This window comes from Palaemon carinicauda, chromosome 15, assembly GCF_036898095.1.
Source record: "Palaemon carinicauda isolate YSFRI2023 chromosome 15, ASM3689809v2, whole genome shotgun sequence".
Lineage (NCBI taxonomy): Eukaryota > Metazoa > Arthropoda > Malacostraca > Decapoda > Palaemonidae > Palaemon > Palaemon carinicauda.
Window position 1 is genome coordinate 17,925,802 of NC_090739.1, and position 19,964 is coordinate 17,945,765.

The following is a 19,964-nucleotide window of genomic DNA, read 5'->3' on the forward strand; positions in this document are numbered from 1 at the left end:
AACTTAATCCATTAATGCACATGTCAAGAATACATACAATTAAAGTTGAAATTAACTTTTCAACTTTTGTTTTCTGCTGAGTGTATTATTGTAACAGTGTTTTCTAAGAATTGTAAGATATTTACAAGATACAGGTTAATTGTTAAAGACTCCTAATTTGAAGATAATTTGTTAAAAATCCCTAATTTAACCAGTAGAATTTGAATGACCAAATTGAAAATTAGTAAAAAGTTTATACTGTTTCGTGAACCATTCCTGATAAAGACTTTTTATTGACCTAAAATACTTTGGCTCTTGAATTTGGAGTAAGAAATTTTATAATGTGCTGGGAAAACCGCTTTAGTTGCTCTTTCATCCTTTGTTTTCATCTTAAGTGCTGATAATTGCACTTCTTTGCATCTGAGATTTAGTTAATGTTTAAGTTGGCAAGCATGGTTCATAATCTGTGGCTGAAGCAACATGCCAAATTATTTTATAAAATGGTTTTACAGTACAAATTATTGTTTTAAAAGTTTATTACTGTTCATGGGTATTTGTGTATGAAAGACTACAACACTTGGCCGTAGATTTTTGGTTTTACTCTAGGTATTTCAATGTATTTGTAGAGTGCTTGCACTTGCATTCTTTTAACCTCTACAATAGCAAATAGTGTTAGCATACTTTTTGTTTATACATAACATCAATTTTGTTATGTATGTCACAATTTTTTACCAGGCATTTGATGGTGATGTAAGACTTATGTTCAGAACTGGTCAGTGAGGATATTCATTGAATTTTTCCATATTGGAATTCTTAGGTTGTTATCATGATTTTAATAGTCTTGTCAGTTTGTTTTCATCATCTTACTTTATTCTCCTTGTACGTAACTGCCTGACTTAAGTTTCTTCCTGTTCCAGCTTTTACTTCCTCAGTCAAATGAATCCATTCAGGTTCTTTGGTGTATCCCTTCAGCACCAGCTATGTTGTTGTCTTATTTTGGACTTTTTTCACTCGACACTTTATCTTCTTAAACATTATTCCGTTTTTTATTTTATACCTCGGGGGCGAGTGCTATAAAATAGTTTAGCTTTCTGGTCTTTTCAAACTACTGTACTCTAACGCAAGAGTAACTATAATAAAATGGAAGTTTTGTGCCAATCCTAATAAAGCTAAGACATTTGACTTGCACTAATTGAACTTTGCGATAAAGTCAAGTGTAACATTAAACATTGAATGAAAATAATAGCCATACAAAAAACTTTTTGTTTTGATCTTTTTTATTGCATTGAGGTGACAGTCTGTGTTTTAGCTTCAAGACTGGGTAATTAAAAGAGCAGCACTAAATACAGATTCATCAATTTCAGTTTACCATGTGAATCATTTTATCTTTTTATGAGAAAGTGAGGGTTAAAAATTTGAAAAAGTTTCATAGAAAGATTAATCTTGTATCTATACAATTCTGTACCTGGTGCAATAAAGTCAAGTCTGCAGCTATATACAGTAGGGTCCCGAATTATATGTGTTCGAATTATACAATTCCCCTTTTATGCGATCGCTATTTTTCAAAAAATAAATTTTCTGTATCTGCGAAGCTGTTCAAAGTCTGCTAGTCAAGGACTACGAAACGTATCAAATATATTGTCTTTTTAAGTCTATTGGTAGCCCTAAATACGGTGATTTATAATAAATGTTACAAAACAATATTAACATTACATCTTATTAACATAATTTCATAATAAAAAGCCTATTTAAGGATAAAATTCCTCATCAACAATGAAATCAACTGTTAACTGTGCGAGTGCAGCTGACAAAATGTAAACAAAATTGTGGTTATGTTCTCAGCAATCTTTATCTTTCTCCAACCTTTCGATAATTTTAATGGTAGTGTTAATGATGGTATATTAAAGCATTATTTTTCTTTAGTACAGTATATATAAAAGCTTTATTTTTCCCTTTGGGCGTTCAAGGTTTTCACGAGTAGACTGGGTTCGTTTATCGGCAGTGAATACCCTAAACTTTGGTAACGAGTCGGTAATATTTTGTCATATTTTAAACAGTATACATTTGATTTGCAAAGATTAGTTTTGTAGAGTACACGGTATAATTATAAAAATCTCTCTCTCTCTCTCTCTCTCTGTAAGAAATAAAACCTTAGTTCACGTATGGCAACCTGAGTTTAAGAATGAAATTGATATGACTATTGTTAGTTCTGGCGATCAATTCCTCACGAAATAAAAACACGGCATTCGATTACAACAGCTGATTCACTCTCTCTCTCTCTCTCTCTCTCTCTCTCTCTCTCTCTCTCTCTCTCTCTCTCTCTCTCTCTCTCTCTCTCTCTCTCGTGTTATACAATACTTACAATTAGATGAAGAAACCAACCTCTCTCTCTCTCTCGTGTTATACAATACTTACAATTAGATGAAGAAACCAAAATCAGTTCTTTTAAAGTGTCAATCAAATACAAAACGAAAAAATTATACAGTGTATACGTCCATTTCAGTCGTAGCTTAAAATACGGCATCCGATTTCATCAGCAAACCACTATTTTTTGGGAAACATCATTTTATTCTAGAAAATTGCTACTGTTTAAATAGTTAATTGCACATTAAGAAAGCGTCTACTTTTGTTTTTAAATTTTGGGTGTGTTTTAAAAATTGAGTATTGTTGACTTCTTTTTTTTTTTACTTTTGGCTGTGATCAGATCAGCTGACGTCTAGCTGCCGGTCTCAAGAATAGGCGCATACAAATACAGTAACAAAGTATTGTTTATACCATTTCTTAACTTATTCAAACATCTATACAGTTGATATTACATAAGCACCAATGTGTTATAACCTATTATATTTTTTTGTTTAGTACATTTAAAACACTCTCTCTCTCTCTCTCTCTCTCTCTCTCTCTCTCTCTCTCTCTCTCTCTCTCTCTCTCTCGAAATCTTTGTTGTTTCACAAAGTTTCAGTTATATTGAAAATCAATCATGATTCAATTTTCCTTACTTTCTCCACTCTCGCACCATCTCTGTCACATCGAACGTTATAGCGGCAACTTAATTGTTCGATAACTTTAAAAATTGTCCTAGTACTTGCTTCTTCTCTTACTTTTTTTATAGATGATTTCATAATTGAAGTGGGTACAAGTTGACTTATAACTAAAGTTAGGAAAAGTATTTTGGATATGGAATGGACAATCATCTTTAGTAACAGTTTAGAGTTATCGTAAATTATCATTCTGTCATTAGCGGCATTTTGTTATTGTTGATTAAACGCAAAAAGAAAATAAAAAGTTTTCCTGCTTTGCTACGTATGTAGGAATTTATATAGATATGGTAAATAATATTTTTAAGAACATATTTACTAAAAGCTTTTATTATAATTTTTTATCACTTTTATCATGCGTGTTTAATGCCTTCGTTAGTTCGTTTGTTTATTATGATCGAAGATGGAGCGTACAGTAAACGAATGGAAGGTTTCCGTTTCAGGCGGCGTCATAAAGAAAAACATTATATAAATGGCATTCATTTCATTTAATTGGAAGTTCTAAGAAAAATTAAGTAGAATATTGGTAATAACAAAATCAACATATAATCAATACTTGGTAAGATTGCTGTCGATGCAAAAAGAAACCCATACACAGATGTGTAAATGAGTCTGTTTCTTCGTTATGATCAGAGATAAACGTAAACAAAACATTGGTTGTCTTTTTTATTGTGCTTTTTGGCGTGTTTAGGAAACGCATGATATAAAATCGCCTTTATTTTGATAATTTTGGATTTTCAATCATACAACAAAAGCTAGTCTATAGACTATAGAGTGATGGTTTTGCTATTCACCAGTTGTCTTATACAATAGATATGACAAACATTAAAATTTGTCTATTTTGGGTCGTGTTATAATGGGAAATATATGTGTTTACACCCATCCTGGTTTTTATTTTAACCTTTTTTTTCAAGTTATTAGAACTTTAAAGCAAAATAAATGTTTGATTTATTTACAAGAACAATTTGATATTATAAAAAAAATGCAGTATAGTACATAGAAAGTATTGAAAATGGGTAGTAAACACGTTTGAATAGGCAAGTTGCTGGTTGCCATGGCCCCAATGGAATTATTTCTGTTAGTTGTGTGTTTCGAAATATGCGATTTTCCATTTATACGAGGTCATTGATCGACCAAATTCTCGCATAATTCGGGACCCTACTGTACTTCTGTAGCCTTTGGTAATGTAAGAAAACCTACAAAAGTTTTCATATTTTTCAGTAAGTATTGTGTTCTGGTTTTATTACTTGTAATTAGAATCATGGAGATCATCAAGAAAATACGAGTATAATATTGACAATTTCCTAACGCGAATAACCCCCTTCCTCGATGATGGTATGGAACGTTGCCTTCGCATACTCATCACCAGTTGTTTTTCTCCTAGAACATTTATCAAACCAGCCCTTGGTGGCATTATATTAGTTTGGTTTGATTGAAGATGCTATTGATGGTCTTAGTTTCTGGGCTGTCATCACCACCATCTGTAATTTTCCTGTACAGTTTCCATGCCTTTTTGCCTGTGGTGTTGGTATACAATGCTATGTTCTTCTTCCTGTAGTCACTTATCTAAAGGGCTAATTCTTATTCCATCCTTTCAATGGACTTATGGCGGGAAGTTACCACCTTTCGCTGTCTTGTTAAAAGTCACATTTGCTGTAGTCTCCTTATATTCTTTTCATCCTTCTTGATGAAGCCAACTTGATTTGTTGATCCTGTAATGGTGGCTTATGTCCACATAGCTTCTTCCTTCCATAAGCATGTCAAGGATTTTCATCTCCACTATAGTAGGCATCTTTCTCTGATGCTTGTGTTCACTGCCAGAACTTAGGAGGTAGAGAGTGTTTAGTTGGCATCATATGGTTTGGGCAGTTTGCAATTTAGCCCTCCCCAAAAAAGCAATGTTGCTATATGTGTGTAATAGCAAATTGGTGAGCGAAACACTTAATGCTGCATTTTGCTTGAGTGATATCCTGTGGTGCAAAACCCTGTCAGCAGCCAGGATACAGATATGCATGGTCTGATTGGTCACGTCTGCTCTACCGGCCAATTGTGTGCCATGTACAAAATCTGGGCAAATTAGGCTTTTCTCCTCATGCCTCCCAAATTTTGTTTACTATACAGATACTCGATTCTTTGCGTCACCTACAACACACTGCATTTTCTTCTGCCTGGAAAACTAAACAAACTATATGTTGCTTTCTCACTAGCAACTCAATTTTCTATATTTTTGTTCATTACTGTAATTTACTTACCGGTATTTATTTTTTAGGCCCAAAAATGGCTTTAAAAAAATTATGAAAATTCTAAAATATATAAAACTTACCTGCTCGCAGAAAGCCACGCTCGCTATACAGCAGTCTACAATAGAGATTTACACATTTATAAATCCACGATGCACTGAAGGTGCGAGATGGCAAGGAATTACTGTTTTCTAATATTCCCTCTCTTTGAAATAAAAGTAAAAAGTTTAGGAGCCTAATAGTTATTTTTTCATAAGCCTAACTGATTTTCATTCAGATAAAATTAGTTATTTCAAGCTTGAAAATAATTAAGTTACAAGTTACATTTCTGAAAATTTGAAAAAATTTTGTTTATGAAAAAAAAACACTTTTTGTAGGGTTAAAGTGCTGTGTGGTCTTTTTATTATAATATTAATTGATCAACAGTGGGTAGTCGTATTGGGGGATAAGGTTTTACTGTATACACAAGTGAAATTAACATGATACAAAAATCTTGATAAGACATAAAAACAAATGTCAAAGAATCATAGTAAAAGTCATTAGTGTGTAAAATGTTTATTTTAAACACATGACTTACCCGCTGGTTATATAAATATAGCTTTAGTCTCTGACGTCCTGGTAGAAATTCAAAACTCACGGGAATTGCAGATTGAGTAGCCAGGTGTAACACCTGTGAGCCCTCTGGCAAAGGTATTAGAACCATCCCAATATTCCTCAGATTTTCTCTGCCGCTCACGCGGGCAACATTGTCGGATACTGTATTTACTCGTTATTAACATGAATTTTGGCAGTTATCTTGGTGATATACTACTAAATTGGTTATTGGCCTTCGCTTATTTTGGTTTTGTTTGGTATTTTATCGCTATATTTATAGCTTAAAAGGTAGGATTAGAAGTTTTTTCAACCTACTGTAAACTAATGAAAAACATGATGGTGGTAGGTAAACACTCCACCTACTCTATGACGTCACAGTCATATGACATAAGCTACGTAGACTACGTAGTATGACTTGCAATTTCTTTCTTTTTCTACAAAGAATGATAAGTGAATACTATCTTACAAAGTATTTAGGTTTTATAAGATAAAAGGATTATGTTATTTTAAGAAAATTTACGCTACGCAGTTCTCAGTCAGTCGATACAGTATTACAAATTTCTTTGTATCATTATTTATGAAAAGTAAATTCTTCTCATAAACCAAAATATTTAAGTTATAATATAAAGGAATATATTATTTTTAAGAATTTATTTGTCCTTTTAGTATTCTTTGTTTAGAAAATCATCGATCTATTTTCAGAGTTCAAGTAAACTAGCGTACAGTTAAAGTTACACTACGTTGTTCTCACACAATCGATGCAGTATCACAAATTATTTTGCATCGTTATTTATTTTTGTTTTTGATATGGGATTTCTAATATTAATCAATTTACCTATTGAATTCTCATTCAAGCCCTTGGCGTAAGATTATATCTCTCGCAGCGGGCAGGTCTAATTAATATATTACATTTTATGTACTTTCTTTTTACAAGGTAAAAGGCTTACATGTCTTTCCTTTGGTCTTATGTGAAAGAGTATTAAAAGTGCAATTTTCAGTGCTAAATTAGTGCAGTGAATTTAATCAGTCAGTGGAGGGTGCGTTTGCTCGAACCTGTCGTTATCCTAGCCTTAGACCTCTTTCAAGCTCCCCAACCCTTGGGAGAAGGAATGTCGATCAGCGAAAGGAAACGAGAGGCGTTAGCGCTCGAGCAGACGTCCCCTCGAGCGTTCCTGTTGACGCTTCCCAGAACGCTCGCCCCTCGCTGTGTGTAAGGTGAGGTAAAAGTGTTATCTAACGCCGAGCGTCAGAGCTTTGGACAGCAAGCTACTAACGCTGCTGTAAGAGTTTGACACCATGTTTGTTACTGAGTGCAACTTCTTTGTCTCTTTTGTTCAATGAGCGAACGGCATAGTTCCGAGCATTTTTAATCGCGAGCGTCATTGTTCCGAAAGTCACGTGGCGCCGAGCGTCATTGTTCCGAAAGTCACGTGGCGCCGAGCGTCATTGTTCCGAAAGTCACGTGGCGCCGAGCGTCATTGTTCCGAAAGTCACGTGGCGCCGAGCGTCATTGTTCCGAAAGTCACGTGGCGCCGAGCGTCATTGTTCCGAAAGTCACGTGGCGCCGAGCGTCATTGTTCCGAAAGTCACGTGGCCCCGAGCGTCATTGTTCCGAAAGTCACGTGGCGCCGAGCGTCAAGCAGTTGCATGACGTCAAGCTTCCAACAGTTGGATTTGACGTCGAGTGTCAAGTAGTTGCATGACGTCGAGCTTCCAGCAGTTGGATTTGACGTCGAGTGTCAAGCAGTTAGACATGTCGCCGAGCGTCAAGCAGTTACGTGACGTCGAGCGCCTAGATCGCGAGCGTTTTAATCGTGAACGGAATTGTTCTGAGAGTCACGTGACGCCGAACATCAAGCAGTTGCATGGCGTCTAGAGTCCAGCAGTTGGACTTCACGTCGAGTGTCAAGCATGTCGCCGAGCATCAAGCTGTTAGACGTGACATCGAGCATCAGTGGTTACACCAGTTGGGCCAAACGTCAAGATCGCGAACGTCTTAGTTCCGATCGTAATGACCGTGAGCGTCTAGCGTTGGAACATTGTTTCGGCAGGTGCTATATTAAAAGATACAGTAATAAATATTTACTGGAAAGATACTATTTTCTCAGACCAAGACCCACTTGGACTAACTCTTGGTGCCTGTTGGAGGGTGAGAATTAAACCCCTAAAAACATTAAGGCCAGAATTGAGGTTCTTAAGGAATTAACTCCTAGGAAACAAGACATCTCTACCTCGGTTAGAGACTTGTAGGAGGAAGGGATTGACGATCTCTTTTCCCTTATTTATCTTTTAGAGGAATTCTCTTAGGAGAGGTTCCTAAGATCCTTCTTCCTTCAGTTGACTTTAAGAAACTCATGAGAGTTTTTTCTGAAGAGTTTCCGATTTATTTTGTGTCTGCTGCTCCTCGTCCCGCCTTCAGAGTTTTTGCTAAGGAAGGCGTCGAAGGAGTTTCTGTTTACTAAGATGGTGCTGTCTCGATCATCTAATAGAGCTTTGAGGATGATAGGAGACTGGATGCAATCCAAGTATTCCAGGAAGGTCTAGCCACGTTAAGATCGAGGACCTTGTGGCATCCCCACAGAGACTTTTACAGCCCCCTGGGTGGATCGCTGAGTCTCTCAAGGAATGCAGGTAAATGAGGCATAGAAACCTATGAAGCCAGCTTCCTTATCAGGTATGCCAGGATAGCAAGGGTGGAGGTCTAGCCACGTTAAGGTCGAGGACCTTGTGGCAGCCCCACAGAGACTTTTACAGCCCCCTGGGTGGATCGCTGAGTCTCTCAAGGAATGCAGGTAAATGAGGCATAGAAACCTATGAAGCCAGCTTTCTTGTCAGGTATGCCAGGATAGCAAGGGTGGAGGTCTAGAAACATTAAGGTCGAGGACCTTGTGGCAGCCCCACAGAGACTTTTACAGCCCCCTGGGTGGATTGCTGAGTCTCTCAAGGAATGCAGGTAAATGAGGCATAGAAACCTATGAAGCCAGCTTTCTTGTCAGGTATGCCAGGATAGCAAGGGTGGAGGTCTAGAAACATTTAAGGTCGAGGACCTTGTGGCAGCCCCACAGAGACTTTTACAGCCCTCTGGTCGGATCACCGAGTCTCTTAAGGAATACAGGCAATGAGGTAGGATAACTTTGAATCAGAAGTCAGAATTGAGGTACGAACCACTCCTTTTTTCTTCCTCTCTTCTCTCTCAAGAGTTGGTCAAAGACAGTTTTTGGTGTCTAAATCAGCAAGAAAGTTTCTGCATACTTTTTCTCTAAACCGCACAGGCAACAGTAGGAGCCAGACTTAACTACTTCTGGCGAGCCTGGGAGAGGAGAGGAGCAGACCTTTGGTCCGTGCTATTACTAAGGATGGATGCGAAAACTTTTTCCTAGTGAAACCTCCTTTATTGGTTACTCCGATAGACCTCTCTGCCATATACAGAGAGGAACCAAAGAGACAGACTATGCAACATCCGTTCCTGGATGTAACTGCTCTCAACGCCTTCGTTCAGAAGTCATAGTTCTCCATGGAGACATCGGAATCAGTCCTTACAGCAGTAGGAAAGGTCCTCTGGATGGTCTCTTTAGACCACCAGGATGCTTACTCCCACATCCTGATCCATCCGAACTTCAAGCAATTCCTGAAGTTTCATGTATAGGAGGAAGTTGTCCAGTTTTGGGCTCCTTGTTTCGGCCTAAGCACCACCCCTGTAATAGGTGGTGCGTCTGCTAGGACCTGTCATTCTTCTAACCACGAACGTTCTAACCATAGACCTCTTCCAAGGAATGTCGACCTGAGACCTCTTCCAAGCTCCCCAACCCCGGGGAGAAGGAATGTCGAACGACAAAAGGAAACGAGAGGCTTTAGCTCCTGAGCAGACGCCTCCTCGAGCATTCATTTTGATGCTTCCCAGGACGCTCACCTTCATCATAGGAAAGGTGAGGTAAAAGTTTTTTCGTCATCTTTGGATGATGCAGCGCCAAGACAAGGCTGGCGTCAAGCTTCCAGACCTCTGAAGAGGAAGGTGGACACAGTCAATCAGCTTCCAATCATGACTCCGCAAGCTTCTGGTTGTAGTCTTGGGAGCAGTCCTGAGTGTTTTTTCATTCTACCGAAGAAAGCTCTCCTACCAAACGTCCGTTAAGGATGTCTGCAACTGTCAAGAAACGTCCAACTCACCCAGTTGCAGGACAGCTGTCTGAGCCTGACATGACCTCGGTTCAGGCTCCTCCTTCACTGTCAGACTGGTTATCGTCCTCTGGACGCTCTGCGTGTTCTTTAAACGGTGTAGAAAGAGAGCTTGTGGTAGACGTGACATCTCCTGTACCACAACAGGTTGACCCTTATTTTAATATGTTGCAAGATATGCAACAGAAACTCTCTTCACTCATGCAAGTTTATCAACCGGCGAACAACAAGAGAGTAGCAGGCTTGGACCCTGAGCATCAGGTGACGCCAAGCGTCGTAAGGCTACTAGTCGAGAGGTTCTTGATGACGAACGTCTTTACAACTCCCCGTTGAATGTCGTGTTTTAGCCACTTTAACCCAAGGAGTCAAGCAGACAGACGTGACGTCGAACGTCCATCTAATGTGACATCGAACGTCCACCTAACGTGACGTCGAACGTCCACCTAACGTGACGTTGAGCGTCCAGCGGAACGTGACGACGAGCGTCCAGCTAACGTGGCTTCGAGCGTCCTGCAGGACGTGACATTGAGCGTCCAGCAAGACGTGACGTCGAGCATCTAATGGGACGCGACGTCAAGCATCAAGCAGAACGCTATGTCTAGCATCAAACAGCTCGTGAGATGGGCATGTACGCATTTCCACCGTTCAAATTCATTACTAAGTGATGCAAAAGTTTGTGTCCCACGAAAGGACGGATTGACTCTAGTGGCCCTCTTTTGGCCCTCAGAGAGTGGTTCACAGAGGTACTGGAATGGATGGTAGACACTCCAAGAAGTCTTTCATTAAGAGTAGATCTACTCAGACAACCCCATTTGGAAAGGTACCTTCAAAATCTCCAAGCTCTTCCTCTAACTGTCTTCAGATTATCGTAAAACTCACAAGAACTAGAGGTTTTTTCGTAGGAAGCAGCTAGAGCTTTTGCAAGAGCAAGTAGGACTTCTACCATCAAGGTTTACCAATCCAAGTACGAGGTTTTTAGAGAGTGGTGCAGAGTCAACTCTCTTTCCTCGTCCAGTACTTCTATAACTCAGATTACTGACTTCCTGTTATATCTTAGAAGGAAACGCAATTTTGTCATCCTCTACCATCAAAGGATACAAGAGTATGTTAGCAACCATATTCATGGCCCAAAAACTTGGACTTTTCTAATGTTAAAGACCTACAGAAACTTCTCAGATCGTTTCAAACATCAAAGCAACAGCTTTATGAGTGACAGGTTCGAGTCCTTGCATTCAGCTTCATTTAAGGACCTCACGATGAAGACTCTATTTTTGGTCAGTCTGGCGACAGCTCAAAGAGTCAGTGGGATTCATGCTTTTAGCTAAAACGTTGGTTTTTTTAAGATAAAGCCAAGGCCAATATAGAGAGGTCGGGCGGAGAGAAATGCCCGAGGCAAATTAGCGGGCCTCATCTGCCCAAACAACTGCCCAAGATAAGGCATGGGTGTGGCCCCCTGCAGTGCATGTTGTGGTAGTCTTGGAATGAGTTTGTTTATTTCTTAAGGATTCTCAGAGGGAAGTTTTTTTTTTTCCTTTTAAGACAGCTGTGATAATAATTATTTCACCTTATATCTTTGCCTTATTATGGTATTAAATAATTAATTTTTCAGTCTTGCAATGACTGCATTTTTTTTGAGTAATTAAATTTATTGATATAATAATTATAAAATACAATATAATATAGCCATATAATTTCTCTAAGGCATGCATCAAAATACAAGGATTAAAGAAAATACAGATATTAATGTAATTTTTATTATTGAAAATTTATTTTCACATTTACAGAGGAGAGACTTAACCTAGGAAAAAAAACATGTTTTCTATATATTTAGCTTAACTTTTTTCTTGTGAACACAACTGCATATTTAGTATTAATTGGGTCAGCTTGGCAACACACTTTTATCCACTTATCACAGTAGAATTAGTCTCTTGGAAAATGAAAAAATCTAATACCATTGTCTTTTGTTTTCCTCTTATTACTTGAGCAGCCATATATAGAACACGTATTTGGCATCGCCAATTCCCTGTACACATTCTTGAACTTCCTGCTATCACTATAAGATGTTATCTGCCGGGTCAGCTACTATCGGACCCCAGACTCAGTGACAGGTGTGGCCAGGTGTGGCTAGAGCAAGGCCTATATTGGCCTTGGGCTAGAGATGAGGCCCACTGAGAGAGGTGAGTCACTGTAAATCTCCTCACCGCCTGACCTCCTCTATATTGGCCTTGGATAAAGCTATCTGCTCATTGCAGTTAGGCTTTCTCGCCAAGAACGAACGCGCTTCTCAACCTTGGCCCAAGGCTTTTGAGATTCCGAACCTTTTGGATGTGATTGGCGAGGAATTGGAGAGAGTCCTGTGCCCAGTAAGAGCCCTGAAGTTCTATCTGAACTGTACGGAAGAGTTGCGAGGCAAGTCGGAAGCTCTTTGGTGCTCGGTCTAGAAGTCCTCGTTACAGATGTCGAAGAATGCACTTTCATTCTTCATCAGGCTCTTAATAAGAGAGGCTCATGCACATTGCAGTGAGGCAGACCTCAAGTTTTTGAAAACCAAGATGCATGAAGTTAGAGCTGTAAAAACTTTGGAGGCCTTCATGCAGAATAGATCGTTGCAAAGCATTAAGGACACAACCTTTTGGAGGAGTAAATGTGTGTTCGCTTCACATTATTTTCAAACGTGTCCAGACTCTTTATGAGGACTGCTTCACTCTGGGACCATTCGTAGCAGCGAATGCAGTAGGGGGGGAAGGATCCACCACAACGTTTTTTCCACAATCCTAACACCCTTTTCTTCTCTTGGAACTTTTGTATTTTTATGGTTGTTCGTGGAGATTGCGACAGTCTTCCACAATCATTGATTTTAGTCAGGTGGTCAATTTGTTCCTTGAGAGCACCCGGAACAAGGGTATTGGAGGAGGTCCTGTCAACATAGAGGTATTTACACCGGTTTGACAGCACCTAGAGGTCTTCAGCCCCCTGGGTGGATCGCTGGATCTCATAAGGAAAATGGACATAATGAAAGTACAGTGATACCTCGGTAGTCGAACGACTCTATACTCGAACAATTCGGAGTTCGACCAAAATTTTCGAGAAATTTTTGCTGCGGTGCTCGACCAAAAATTCGGTACTCGACCAGCCGAACACGTGACGACCGCATGGGCTTTGTGATGATCGCGCCATCTCGGCCACTCTCGCTTGTTCGGGAAGCATCAGTTCTCTCGAGAGCGTCACTCAGACAACGCGCGATCAGCATTCGTTGTGATTTAGTGATTTTCAGTGCTTTTAATTGCTTTTTTAGCTTTCATAATGAGTCCCAAGAAAGTAATGAGTGTTAAGGGGAAGGAGAAGAGGAAAACAGTGCGAACAACGATCGAGTTGAAGAAGGAAATTATAGCGAAATATGAGAATGGTGTACGAGTGTCCGATTTAGCGGTAGAATACGGAATGGCGAAGTCGACCATTTCTACGTTTTTAAAGCATAAAGAAATGATTAAGAAGGCGAATGTTGCAACGGGAGTTACGGCGGTAACTAAGCAAAGGCCACAAGTGATTGAGGAGATGGAAAAGTTGCTTTTAATATTTATTAAAGAAAAACAGTTGGCCGGGGAAAGTGTTAGTGAAGCGTTCATTTGTGAAAAAGCGTTGCATATCTATGAAGAATTAGTGAAGAAAAGTCCGAGTACCAGTGAAAGTGATTCATTTACATTTAAAGCGAGCAGGGGTTGGTTTGAAAAGTTTCGTAATAGAACAGGTATTCATCATTTTCGAAGAATACTGCAGAGGAGGAAGAAACAATTAACAATAGACCAGTTTTTCACAAAAGAAAAGAAAGCTGCTACATCAAAGCCTGTTTCTCCTCCAAAGAAGAGACAAAGAAGAGAAGAAACCCCTGAAATAGATCTGCCCACCCTTTCATTGGAGAGAGAAACAACTCCTGAAGGAGAACTACCCCGCCACATCATGGAAGGGGACTCTCCTTCCAAGCAGTAACCTCCCCCTTCCATCCTCTCCACATCCATCCCTGTATGCCATCGAACCGCTGCTCAAAGGTATGTTCACTACAGTACAGAAAATGGTTTAAAATTGTTTTATTTTAGTACAGTAAATGGTTTAAAATTGTTTTATAGGATTTTCTGACCAATTTCATACACATTTAGATAATTATTGTTGTTTAGGTACACGTTTTATTAATATTTTGGGCCTGTTCGAGTGCTTGGGAACGGAATAGAATATATACCATTATTTCTTATGGGGAAAAAAAATTCGGTACTCGAACAAATCGGAGGTCGAACACGGATCTCGAACGGATTATGGTCGAGTACCGAGGTATCACTGTATTCATTGAGGTCAGCTTCCTTATCAGGTACGAACCCTTAAGATTTATTAACTCTTAAGCAAAATTCCAACAAAGTTGGCTGTCTCTGACCCTTCACCAAGGGTGTCAATCAGCTATATTTATATAACCAGCGGGTAACTCTTGAGTTTAAAAATGATATTTTCATAATAAAATAAATTTTTAAACATACCCGCTGGTTATATAAATTTAATTCCCTCTCTCCTCCCCTCTAGAGACATTCTATGGGCATGGAAAATCTGAGGAATATTGGGATGGTTCTAATACCTTCGCCAGAGGGCTCACAGATGTTACACCTGGCTACTCAATCTGCAATTGCCGCGAGTTTTGAATTTCTACCGGGACGTCAGAGACTAAAGCTATATTTATATAACCAGCGGGTAAGTATGTTTATGGTATTATGCTGTTGCTGCCTTTTGACAAGTGTTTGATACTTATTTTCAGCAGGTTTTATATCATTTCAGAATACAGTAAGTTGTGTTTCTTATTATCTCAGGTAGCCGGTATGTTTTCAGGTACAAATAAGATTAATTTTTGTGTTAACCTCTTCCTCAAGATGGGTCACACGTGTGACCCTTTTTTTTTGACATATATATTACGATGGGTTATGTGGGTGTCCCAAAATTCTATTAAATCTCCCTTAGACATAAACAAAGTCGGAATGGCCACGATAGATTAGTTTCCCCTATTCGTAATGCCTGTGGAGGTTATATTCGTCTACTATAGAAAATGGGATTTTCCAGAATTAAAGAAAACTGGGCATTAATCCTACTCGTAGCAGTATCGCCAGCGGTTGCATGTGAGTTGTTGGTGGCGGACATACGAACGTTTTCTGACGTGCCTTTGCCGTTTTTGTGTATATTACATAATGTCTGACATAGAAATTTCGGACAGTGATGATTCATATCATCCAGAGGATGATATGGAGGATTCCTGGATGATATGGAGGATTCAGACAGTGAAGATTATGCGTCAATGGGAAGTGATATCCATGAAAGTGATGACGAAACATTCATATCTTTAGGTGGCGGATGGTCACGTGTTGATGTTTTTGCCGATAAGAAACCTAACCCACTACCCCCCCCTAAGGCAGGCCTATAGCAGTGTGAATCCCAACCTTGGAATCAACAGTGACTCATCAGTGATAGAGTGTGTGAAAAAATTTATCACAGGTGACATTGTAGCACATATCGTGGAATGTTCAAATGAACGTGCAAAGCTTTTTCTTGAAGAAAATCCTAAACTCAATGGTAAAATAAACAGACTGAAATGGCATGGAGTTACAGTGGATGAATTGTATGTCTTTCTGGCTTTATATATATATATATACAGGACAGTGTAAGTATAGTGAAATAAATCAGTATTGGACAAGGCAACCTTACGAACACACACACACTTATACTAGTAGATAAATAGTTATATTTGATAATTGGCTGATTTCTGGTGTGTTTACACGTGACAGAAAAAAGTCGGAATGCTTATATTGACGCTGCGGTGACAGGTCGTGCGGAATAGGTTAATTGCTTTACTTCATATGTCAAATATAGGAGTTGACCTGCATTACACAACTATCAAGTGAATGGTAAAAGTGTTCAAAAGATGATAATTGTGACAAATAGGTTAGTGTTGAAAGGAAGTTTTGTTAGTTGTAGACTTATTACAGTAAAGAGAGCATACACGTAGCTAAGTATCTAAATGATCAATGCAGTTATGACTGTTTCATTCATGGTTTAACTGGGACTGCTTTACATACATTAGCCTACAACAAAAATCCTAATTGTAAATTGTTCTGTAAATGGAATACAAACCAACACTATTTAATAGGGATATTACTTTCGGCGAGCTAAAAGGACGAGGCATTAAAATTTAGCGAGGGTTAACTACCTATCCCACTATTTAGCGGGGGTTAGGGGGAAGCTTGTTACCCCTCCCACTTACACACCTGTGATTGAGTTCTCTTTGCTTTTGGCTCGGATGAGGAGTGGTCGTTTCCGCTTTTCCTCTTCGCCTTTTTGCACTGCTATTAATCTGACTTTTTAACACACACACGTGTGTGTGTGTATATATATATATATATATATATATATATATATATATATATATATATATATATATATATATATATATATATATATATATATATATATATATATATATATATGTGTGTGTGTGTGTGGTTGTAGGTTTCTTTTCAGGTGCTGTGTGTGTGATTTGTGACAGCATATTACGGCAGCTTCTCAAGGACGGAGAAACTTCCCTTCCGACCTTTCTTCCCTGGTCCTCAGTCTTCCCCTTGGTGGCTGGCCTTTCGTGCTCCGGCTGCCACCGGAGGGGAGTCATCATCATTGGGATACTACTCCGTCCTCCTGTTATCGCCGCCTTCCCCTCTCGTGCCCGTCAGCCCGTAGATCGCCTAACAATCGTCAACGTTTGACATCTCGTATACCTCCTAAGTGTTCGGTTACACATGAATTGCTTACGCTTTTGGCTTCTCATCAACCTTCTGCTATGCGAGAATCGCCTGCTCTTCCACCACCTCGGAAATCGCCTGCTCGTCAGCGATCGTATGCTCGTTAGCGTTCGCCTGCCCATCATCGATCGTCTTGCCAACAGCATTCACCTCAGCGACAGCTTAAATCTTCACCGTTGTGGGATTCGCTCATCAGACACCTAACGAACCAGCGTTCCCAAACCATCGCGTCGCTCTCCTTCAGAACGCAATCGCCCACCTGTGTTTGAATCACTTCAACTTTAATTATCTCTCATCGGTCAGCTTTCACCCTCAGCTACGCAATAGTTGCTTACTGGAGGATCGTCGACACACCGACCTGCCTCGTGTAGCAGTAACGATCGATCCCACGTTATTGCGGTATCGCTCGTCAACGCTGGAAGACACTCCCTCTTTTCGATCATTGAGTCATCAGTCTTCATGTTGGCAATCACCATCGCGTCCTAAGCAGGAGGTTTCCCGACGATCACCATCGCGTCTAGAGCAGGAGGTTTCCCGATGCTCTCTAACGCGTCAGCGACTGTAACATCCTCAGGCATAGAGGATCTCCAACTGCAGCCTCCAAAGACGGTAGTTGTTGCCGCTAGGAACGTAGGGTGGTTAACAATCGTTCATCGTCGTACCTGGAAGGCTTTGGAGACCTTCCTTCTTTCAGGAAATTGCATCCCATTCTTTTCATCTTTTCCTCCACTAACCAAGAATCCAGTGTTTAAGAGCTTATTTGCGATGGGAAAAGGTGTCTGGAGGCTGGAGACCTGTCACTGATATCTCGGCTCTGTACAAGTTTGCCATACAGACCTCGTTCAGTATGGAGATGGCAGACTCGGTCAGTCTAGTGATAAGACCACAAGACTTCATGTGTACAGTACAGTGGATCTAAAGGACACATTGTTCCAGATCCCAGTCCATCCATCTTCCAGGAAGTATCCGAGTTCAACATCGACAAGTCATACCAGTTCAAGGTGCTGTGTTTCGGCCTTTCCACAGCACCTCAGGTCTTCACAAGAATGTTTGCCCTCTGTCATCTTGAGCTCACAGGTCCGACAGCTGTCGCCTTCATTACCTGGACGACTGGCTAATCTTAGCAGAATCGGGGACAACCCTTCTTCAGCAATGAGACGAACTTCTAAAACTTTGCCAAGATCTGTGGATCATGGTAATCTTGAGACGTCTTCCCTGCTTTCCAATCAAACACTGGTATGCCTGGGCATGGTATTAGACACCAAACAAAATAAAGCCTTCCCATCAGACAGGATAGCAAGGCTGAGGAGAGAAGATCTCCCAGCCCAGAAGGGGAAAGATCTGTGGATCATGGTAATCTTGAGAAGTCTTCCCTGCTTTCCAATCAAAGACTGGTATGCCTAGGCATGGTATTAGACACCAAACAAAATAAAGCTTTCCCATCAGACAGGATAGCAAGGCTGAGGAAAGTCTCAAGGCCTTTCCTCAAATGAGAAGATCTCCGAGCCCAGAAGGGGCTGTCTCCTTGGACATCTATCATCCTTGGCCCGTCTAGTTCCTGTCGGTTGCCTCAAGATTCGATCTCTCCAGTGGCGTCTGAAGTCCAATTGGTATCAGGCTTTTGATTCCCCAGACGCTCTGGCTGGCAGACGAGAATCTGCTGAAGGTGGTCGATCTTCTCGTCCCTCCTGATTTGATGCTGTTCTCGGACGCATGAAAAGAAGGATGGGGGTCCCACGTGCGGTACCACACGGTTTCAGACCTTTGGGCAGAGTCGGAATAGTACCTTCACATTAATCTACTGAAGATGAACGCGTTTTTCTAGCCCTTCAAGTGTTCCACCAATTCCTGGTAGTTCACTCAGTGGTGGTGATGAGCGACAACACCACAGTAGTAGCTCATACCAAGGAGCAAGAAGGTACATTTTTGCAGCCCCTATCCCTTCTAGCAGTAGAGATGCTGAGATGAGATGGGCAGAAGTCCACTCGGTCTCACTATCAGCTCGCTTCATTCCTGGCAAGAGGAATGTGCTTGCCGACAATCTGAGCAGAGCATCGCAGATAGTGGGTTCCGAATGGTCTTTTGATCATGACCCGTTTGCAACGGCCCTGAAATTAGGCTCCCGTTGCACTGCTCCCCAGTCCCAGATCATTATTCCAACAACGGTGGGACAACATCGATGTATGCATTCCCACCATTCTGTCTGATGAGAAGAGTACTCAAGAAGACCAGAACATCGGTCAATCTTTCAAGGATCCTCATAGCTCTGCTGTGGCATCACGCGGAATGGTTCCCGGACCTTCTGCTGCTCCTGACGGAGCCCCTAAGAGAACTTCCTCCACGACACAATTTACTCAGACAACCACATGTCAACTTTTCTACAAGGTAGGAGTTTCGATACGCCTTCACGCCTGGAAACAGCGTCTCAACCCTCAGAGAGGTTTTTTCGCAACAAGTCGCGAAAGGGGATGCCGGGATAGCTGCAAAAGTCATCAACTTCATTCTACCAAGCGAAGTGGAACGTCTTCTGTGGTTGGTGCAGTGGAAGGGGTCTCAATCCATTCAATACCACTATTCCAGCAATAGCGGAATTTCTCGTGTATTGAGGTAGGAAATGCATCTTTCGGTTTCAACAGTTAAAGGCTATCGCTCAACCTTAAGTCTCGCTTTTCAACTGAAAGGAATGGGCATTTCCTCATCTTTAGAACTTCCATCCTCATACGTAGTTGTGAACTTACCTGTCCTCAGTCAGAAGTGAGACCTCCCCCATGGCACGTGGTTTGAATTCTTTGGTCCCTAGAAGGGTTCCCGCATGAACCAATATGACACTCAATAGTTTGCCTTCTAACCTGGAAGACGGTGTTCCTACTCCCTTTGGCCTCAGCCAAACGAGTTAGCAAACTTCATGGTCTTTCGTCTGACGTCGCCCATTCAAGAGGATGAGTAGAGGTAAGCTTCGGCTTCGTCCCTGAGCTTGTTGCCTAGACTCAGAATCGAGATTTCGGACCCTAGATCCTAGATTCAACACCTTCCAGATAACAAGTCTCTTCTCCGTAACTGTCGACCCAATCATCTGTTACTATGCCCAGTAAGATGCTTGAGGCGCTACCTCAAGA

General features: G+C 40.6%; 1 protein-coding gene across 4 annotated transcripts in view; it reads left to right on the plus strand.

Annotated features, from left to right (window-relative positions):
- Nucleotides 1-19,964, plus strand: part of LOC137654497 (mediator of DNA damage checkpoint protein 1-like) — a 179,474-nt gene that overhangs the window by 117,151 nt on the left and 42,359 nt on the right. The window contains exon 13 of one of the 4 annotated variants that reach the window (XM_068388168.1): nucleotides 1-263. This exon is cut by the window's left edge and continues 524 nt beyond it. The exons of the other annotated variants lie outside the window; for them this stretch is intronic. The gene's annotated coding sequence lies outside the window, so the exon portion shown is untranslated. Of the gene's footprint in view, nucleotides 264-19,964 lie in introns of those variants that run through there. 4 annotated transcript variants of the gene reach the window in all.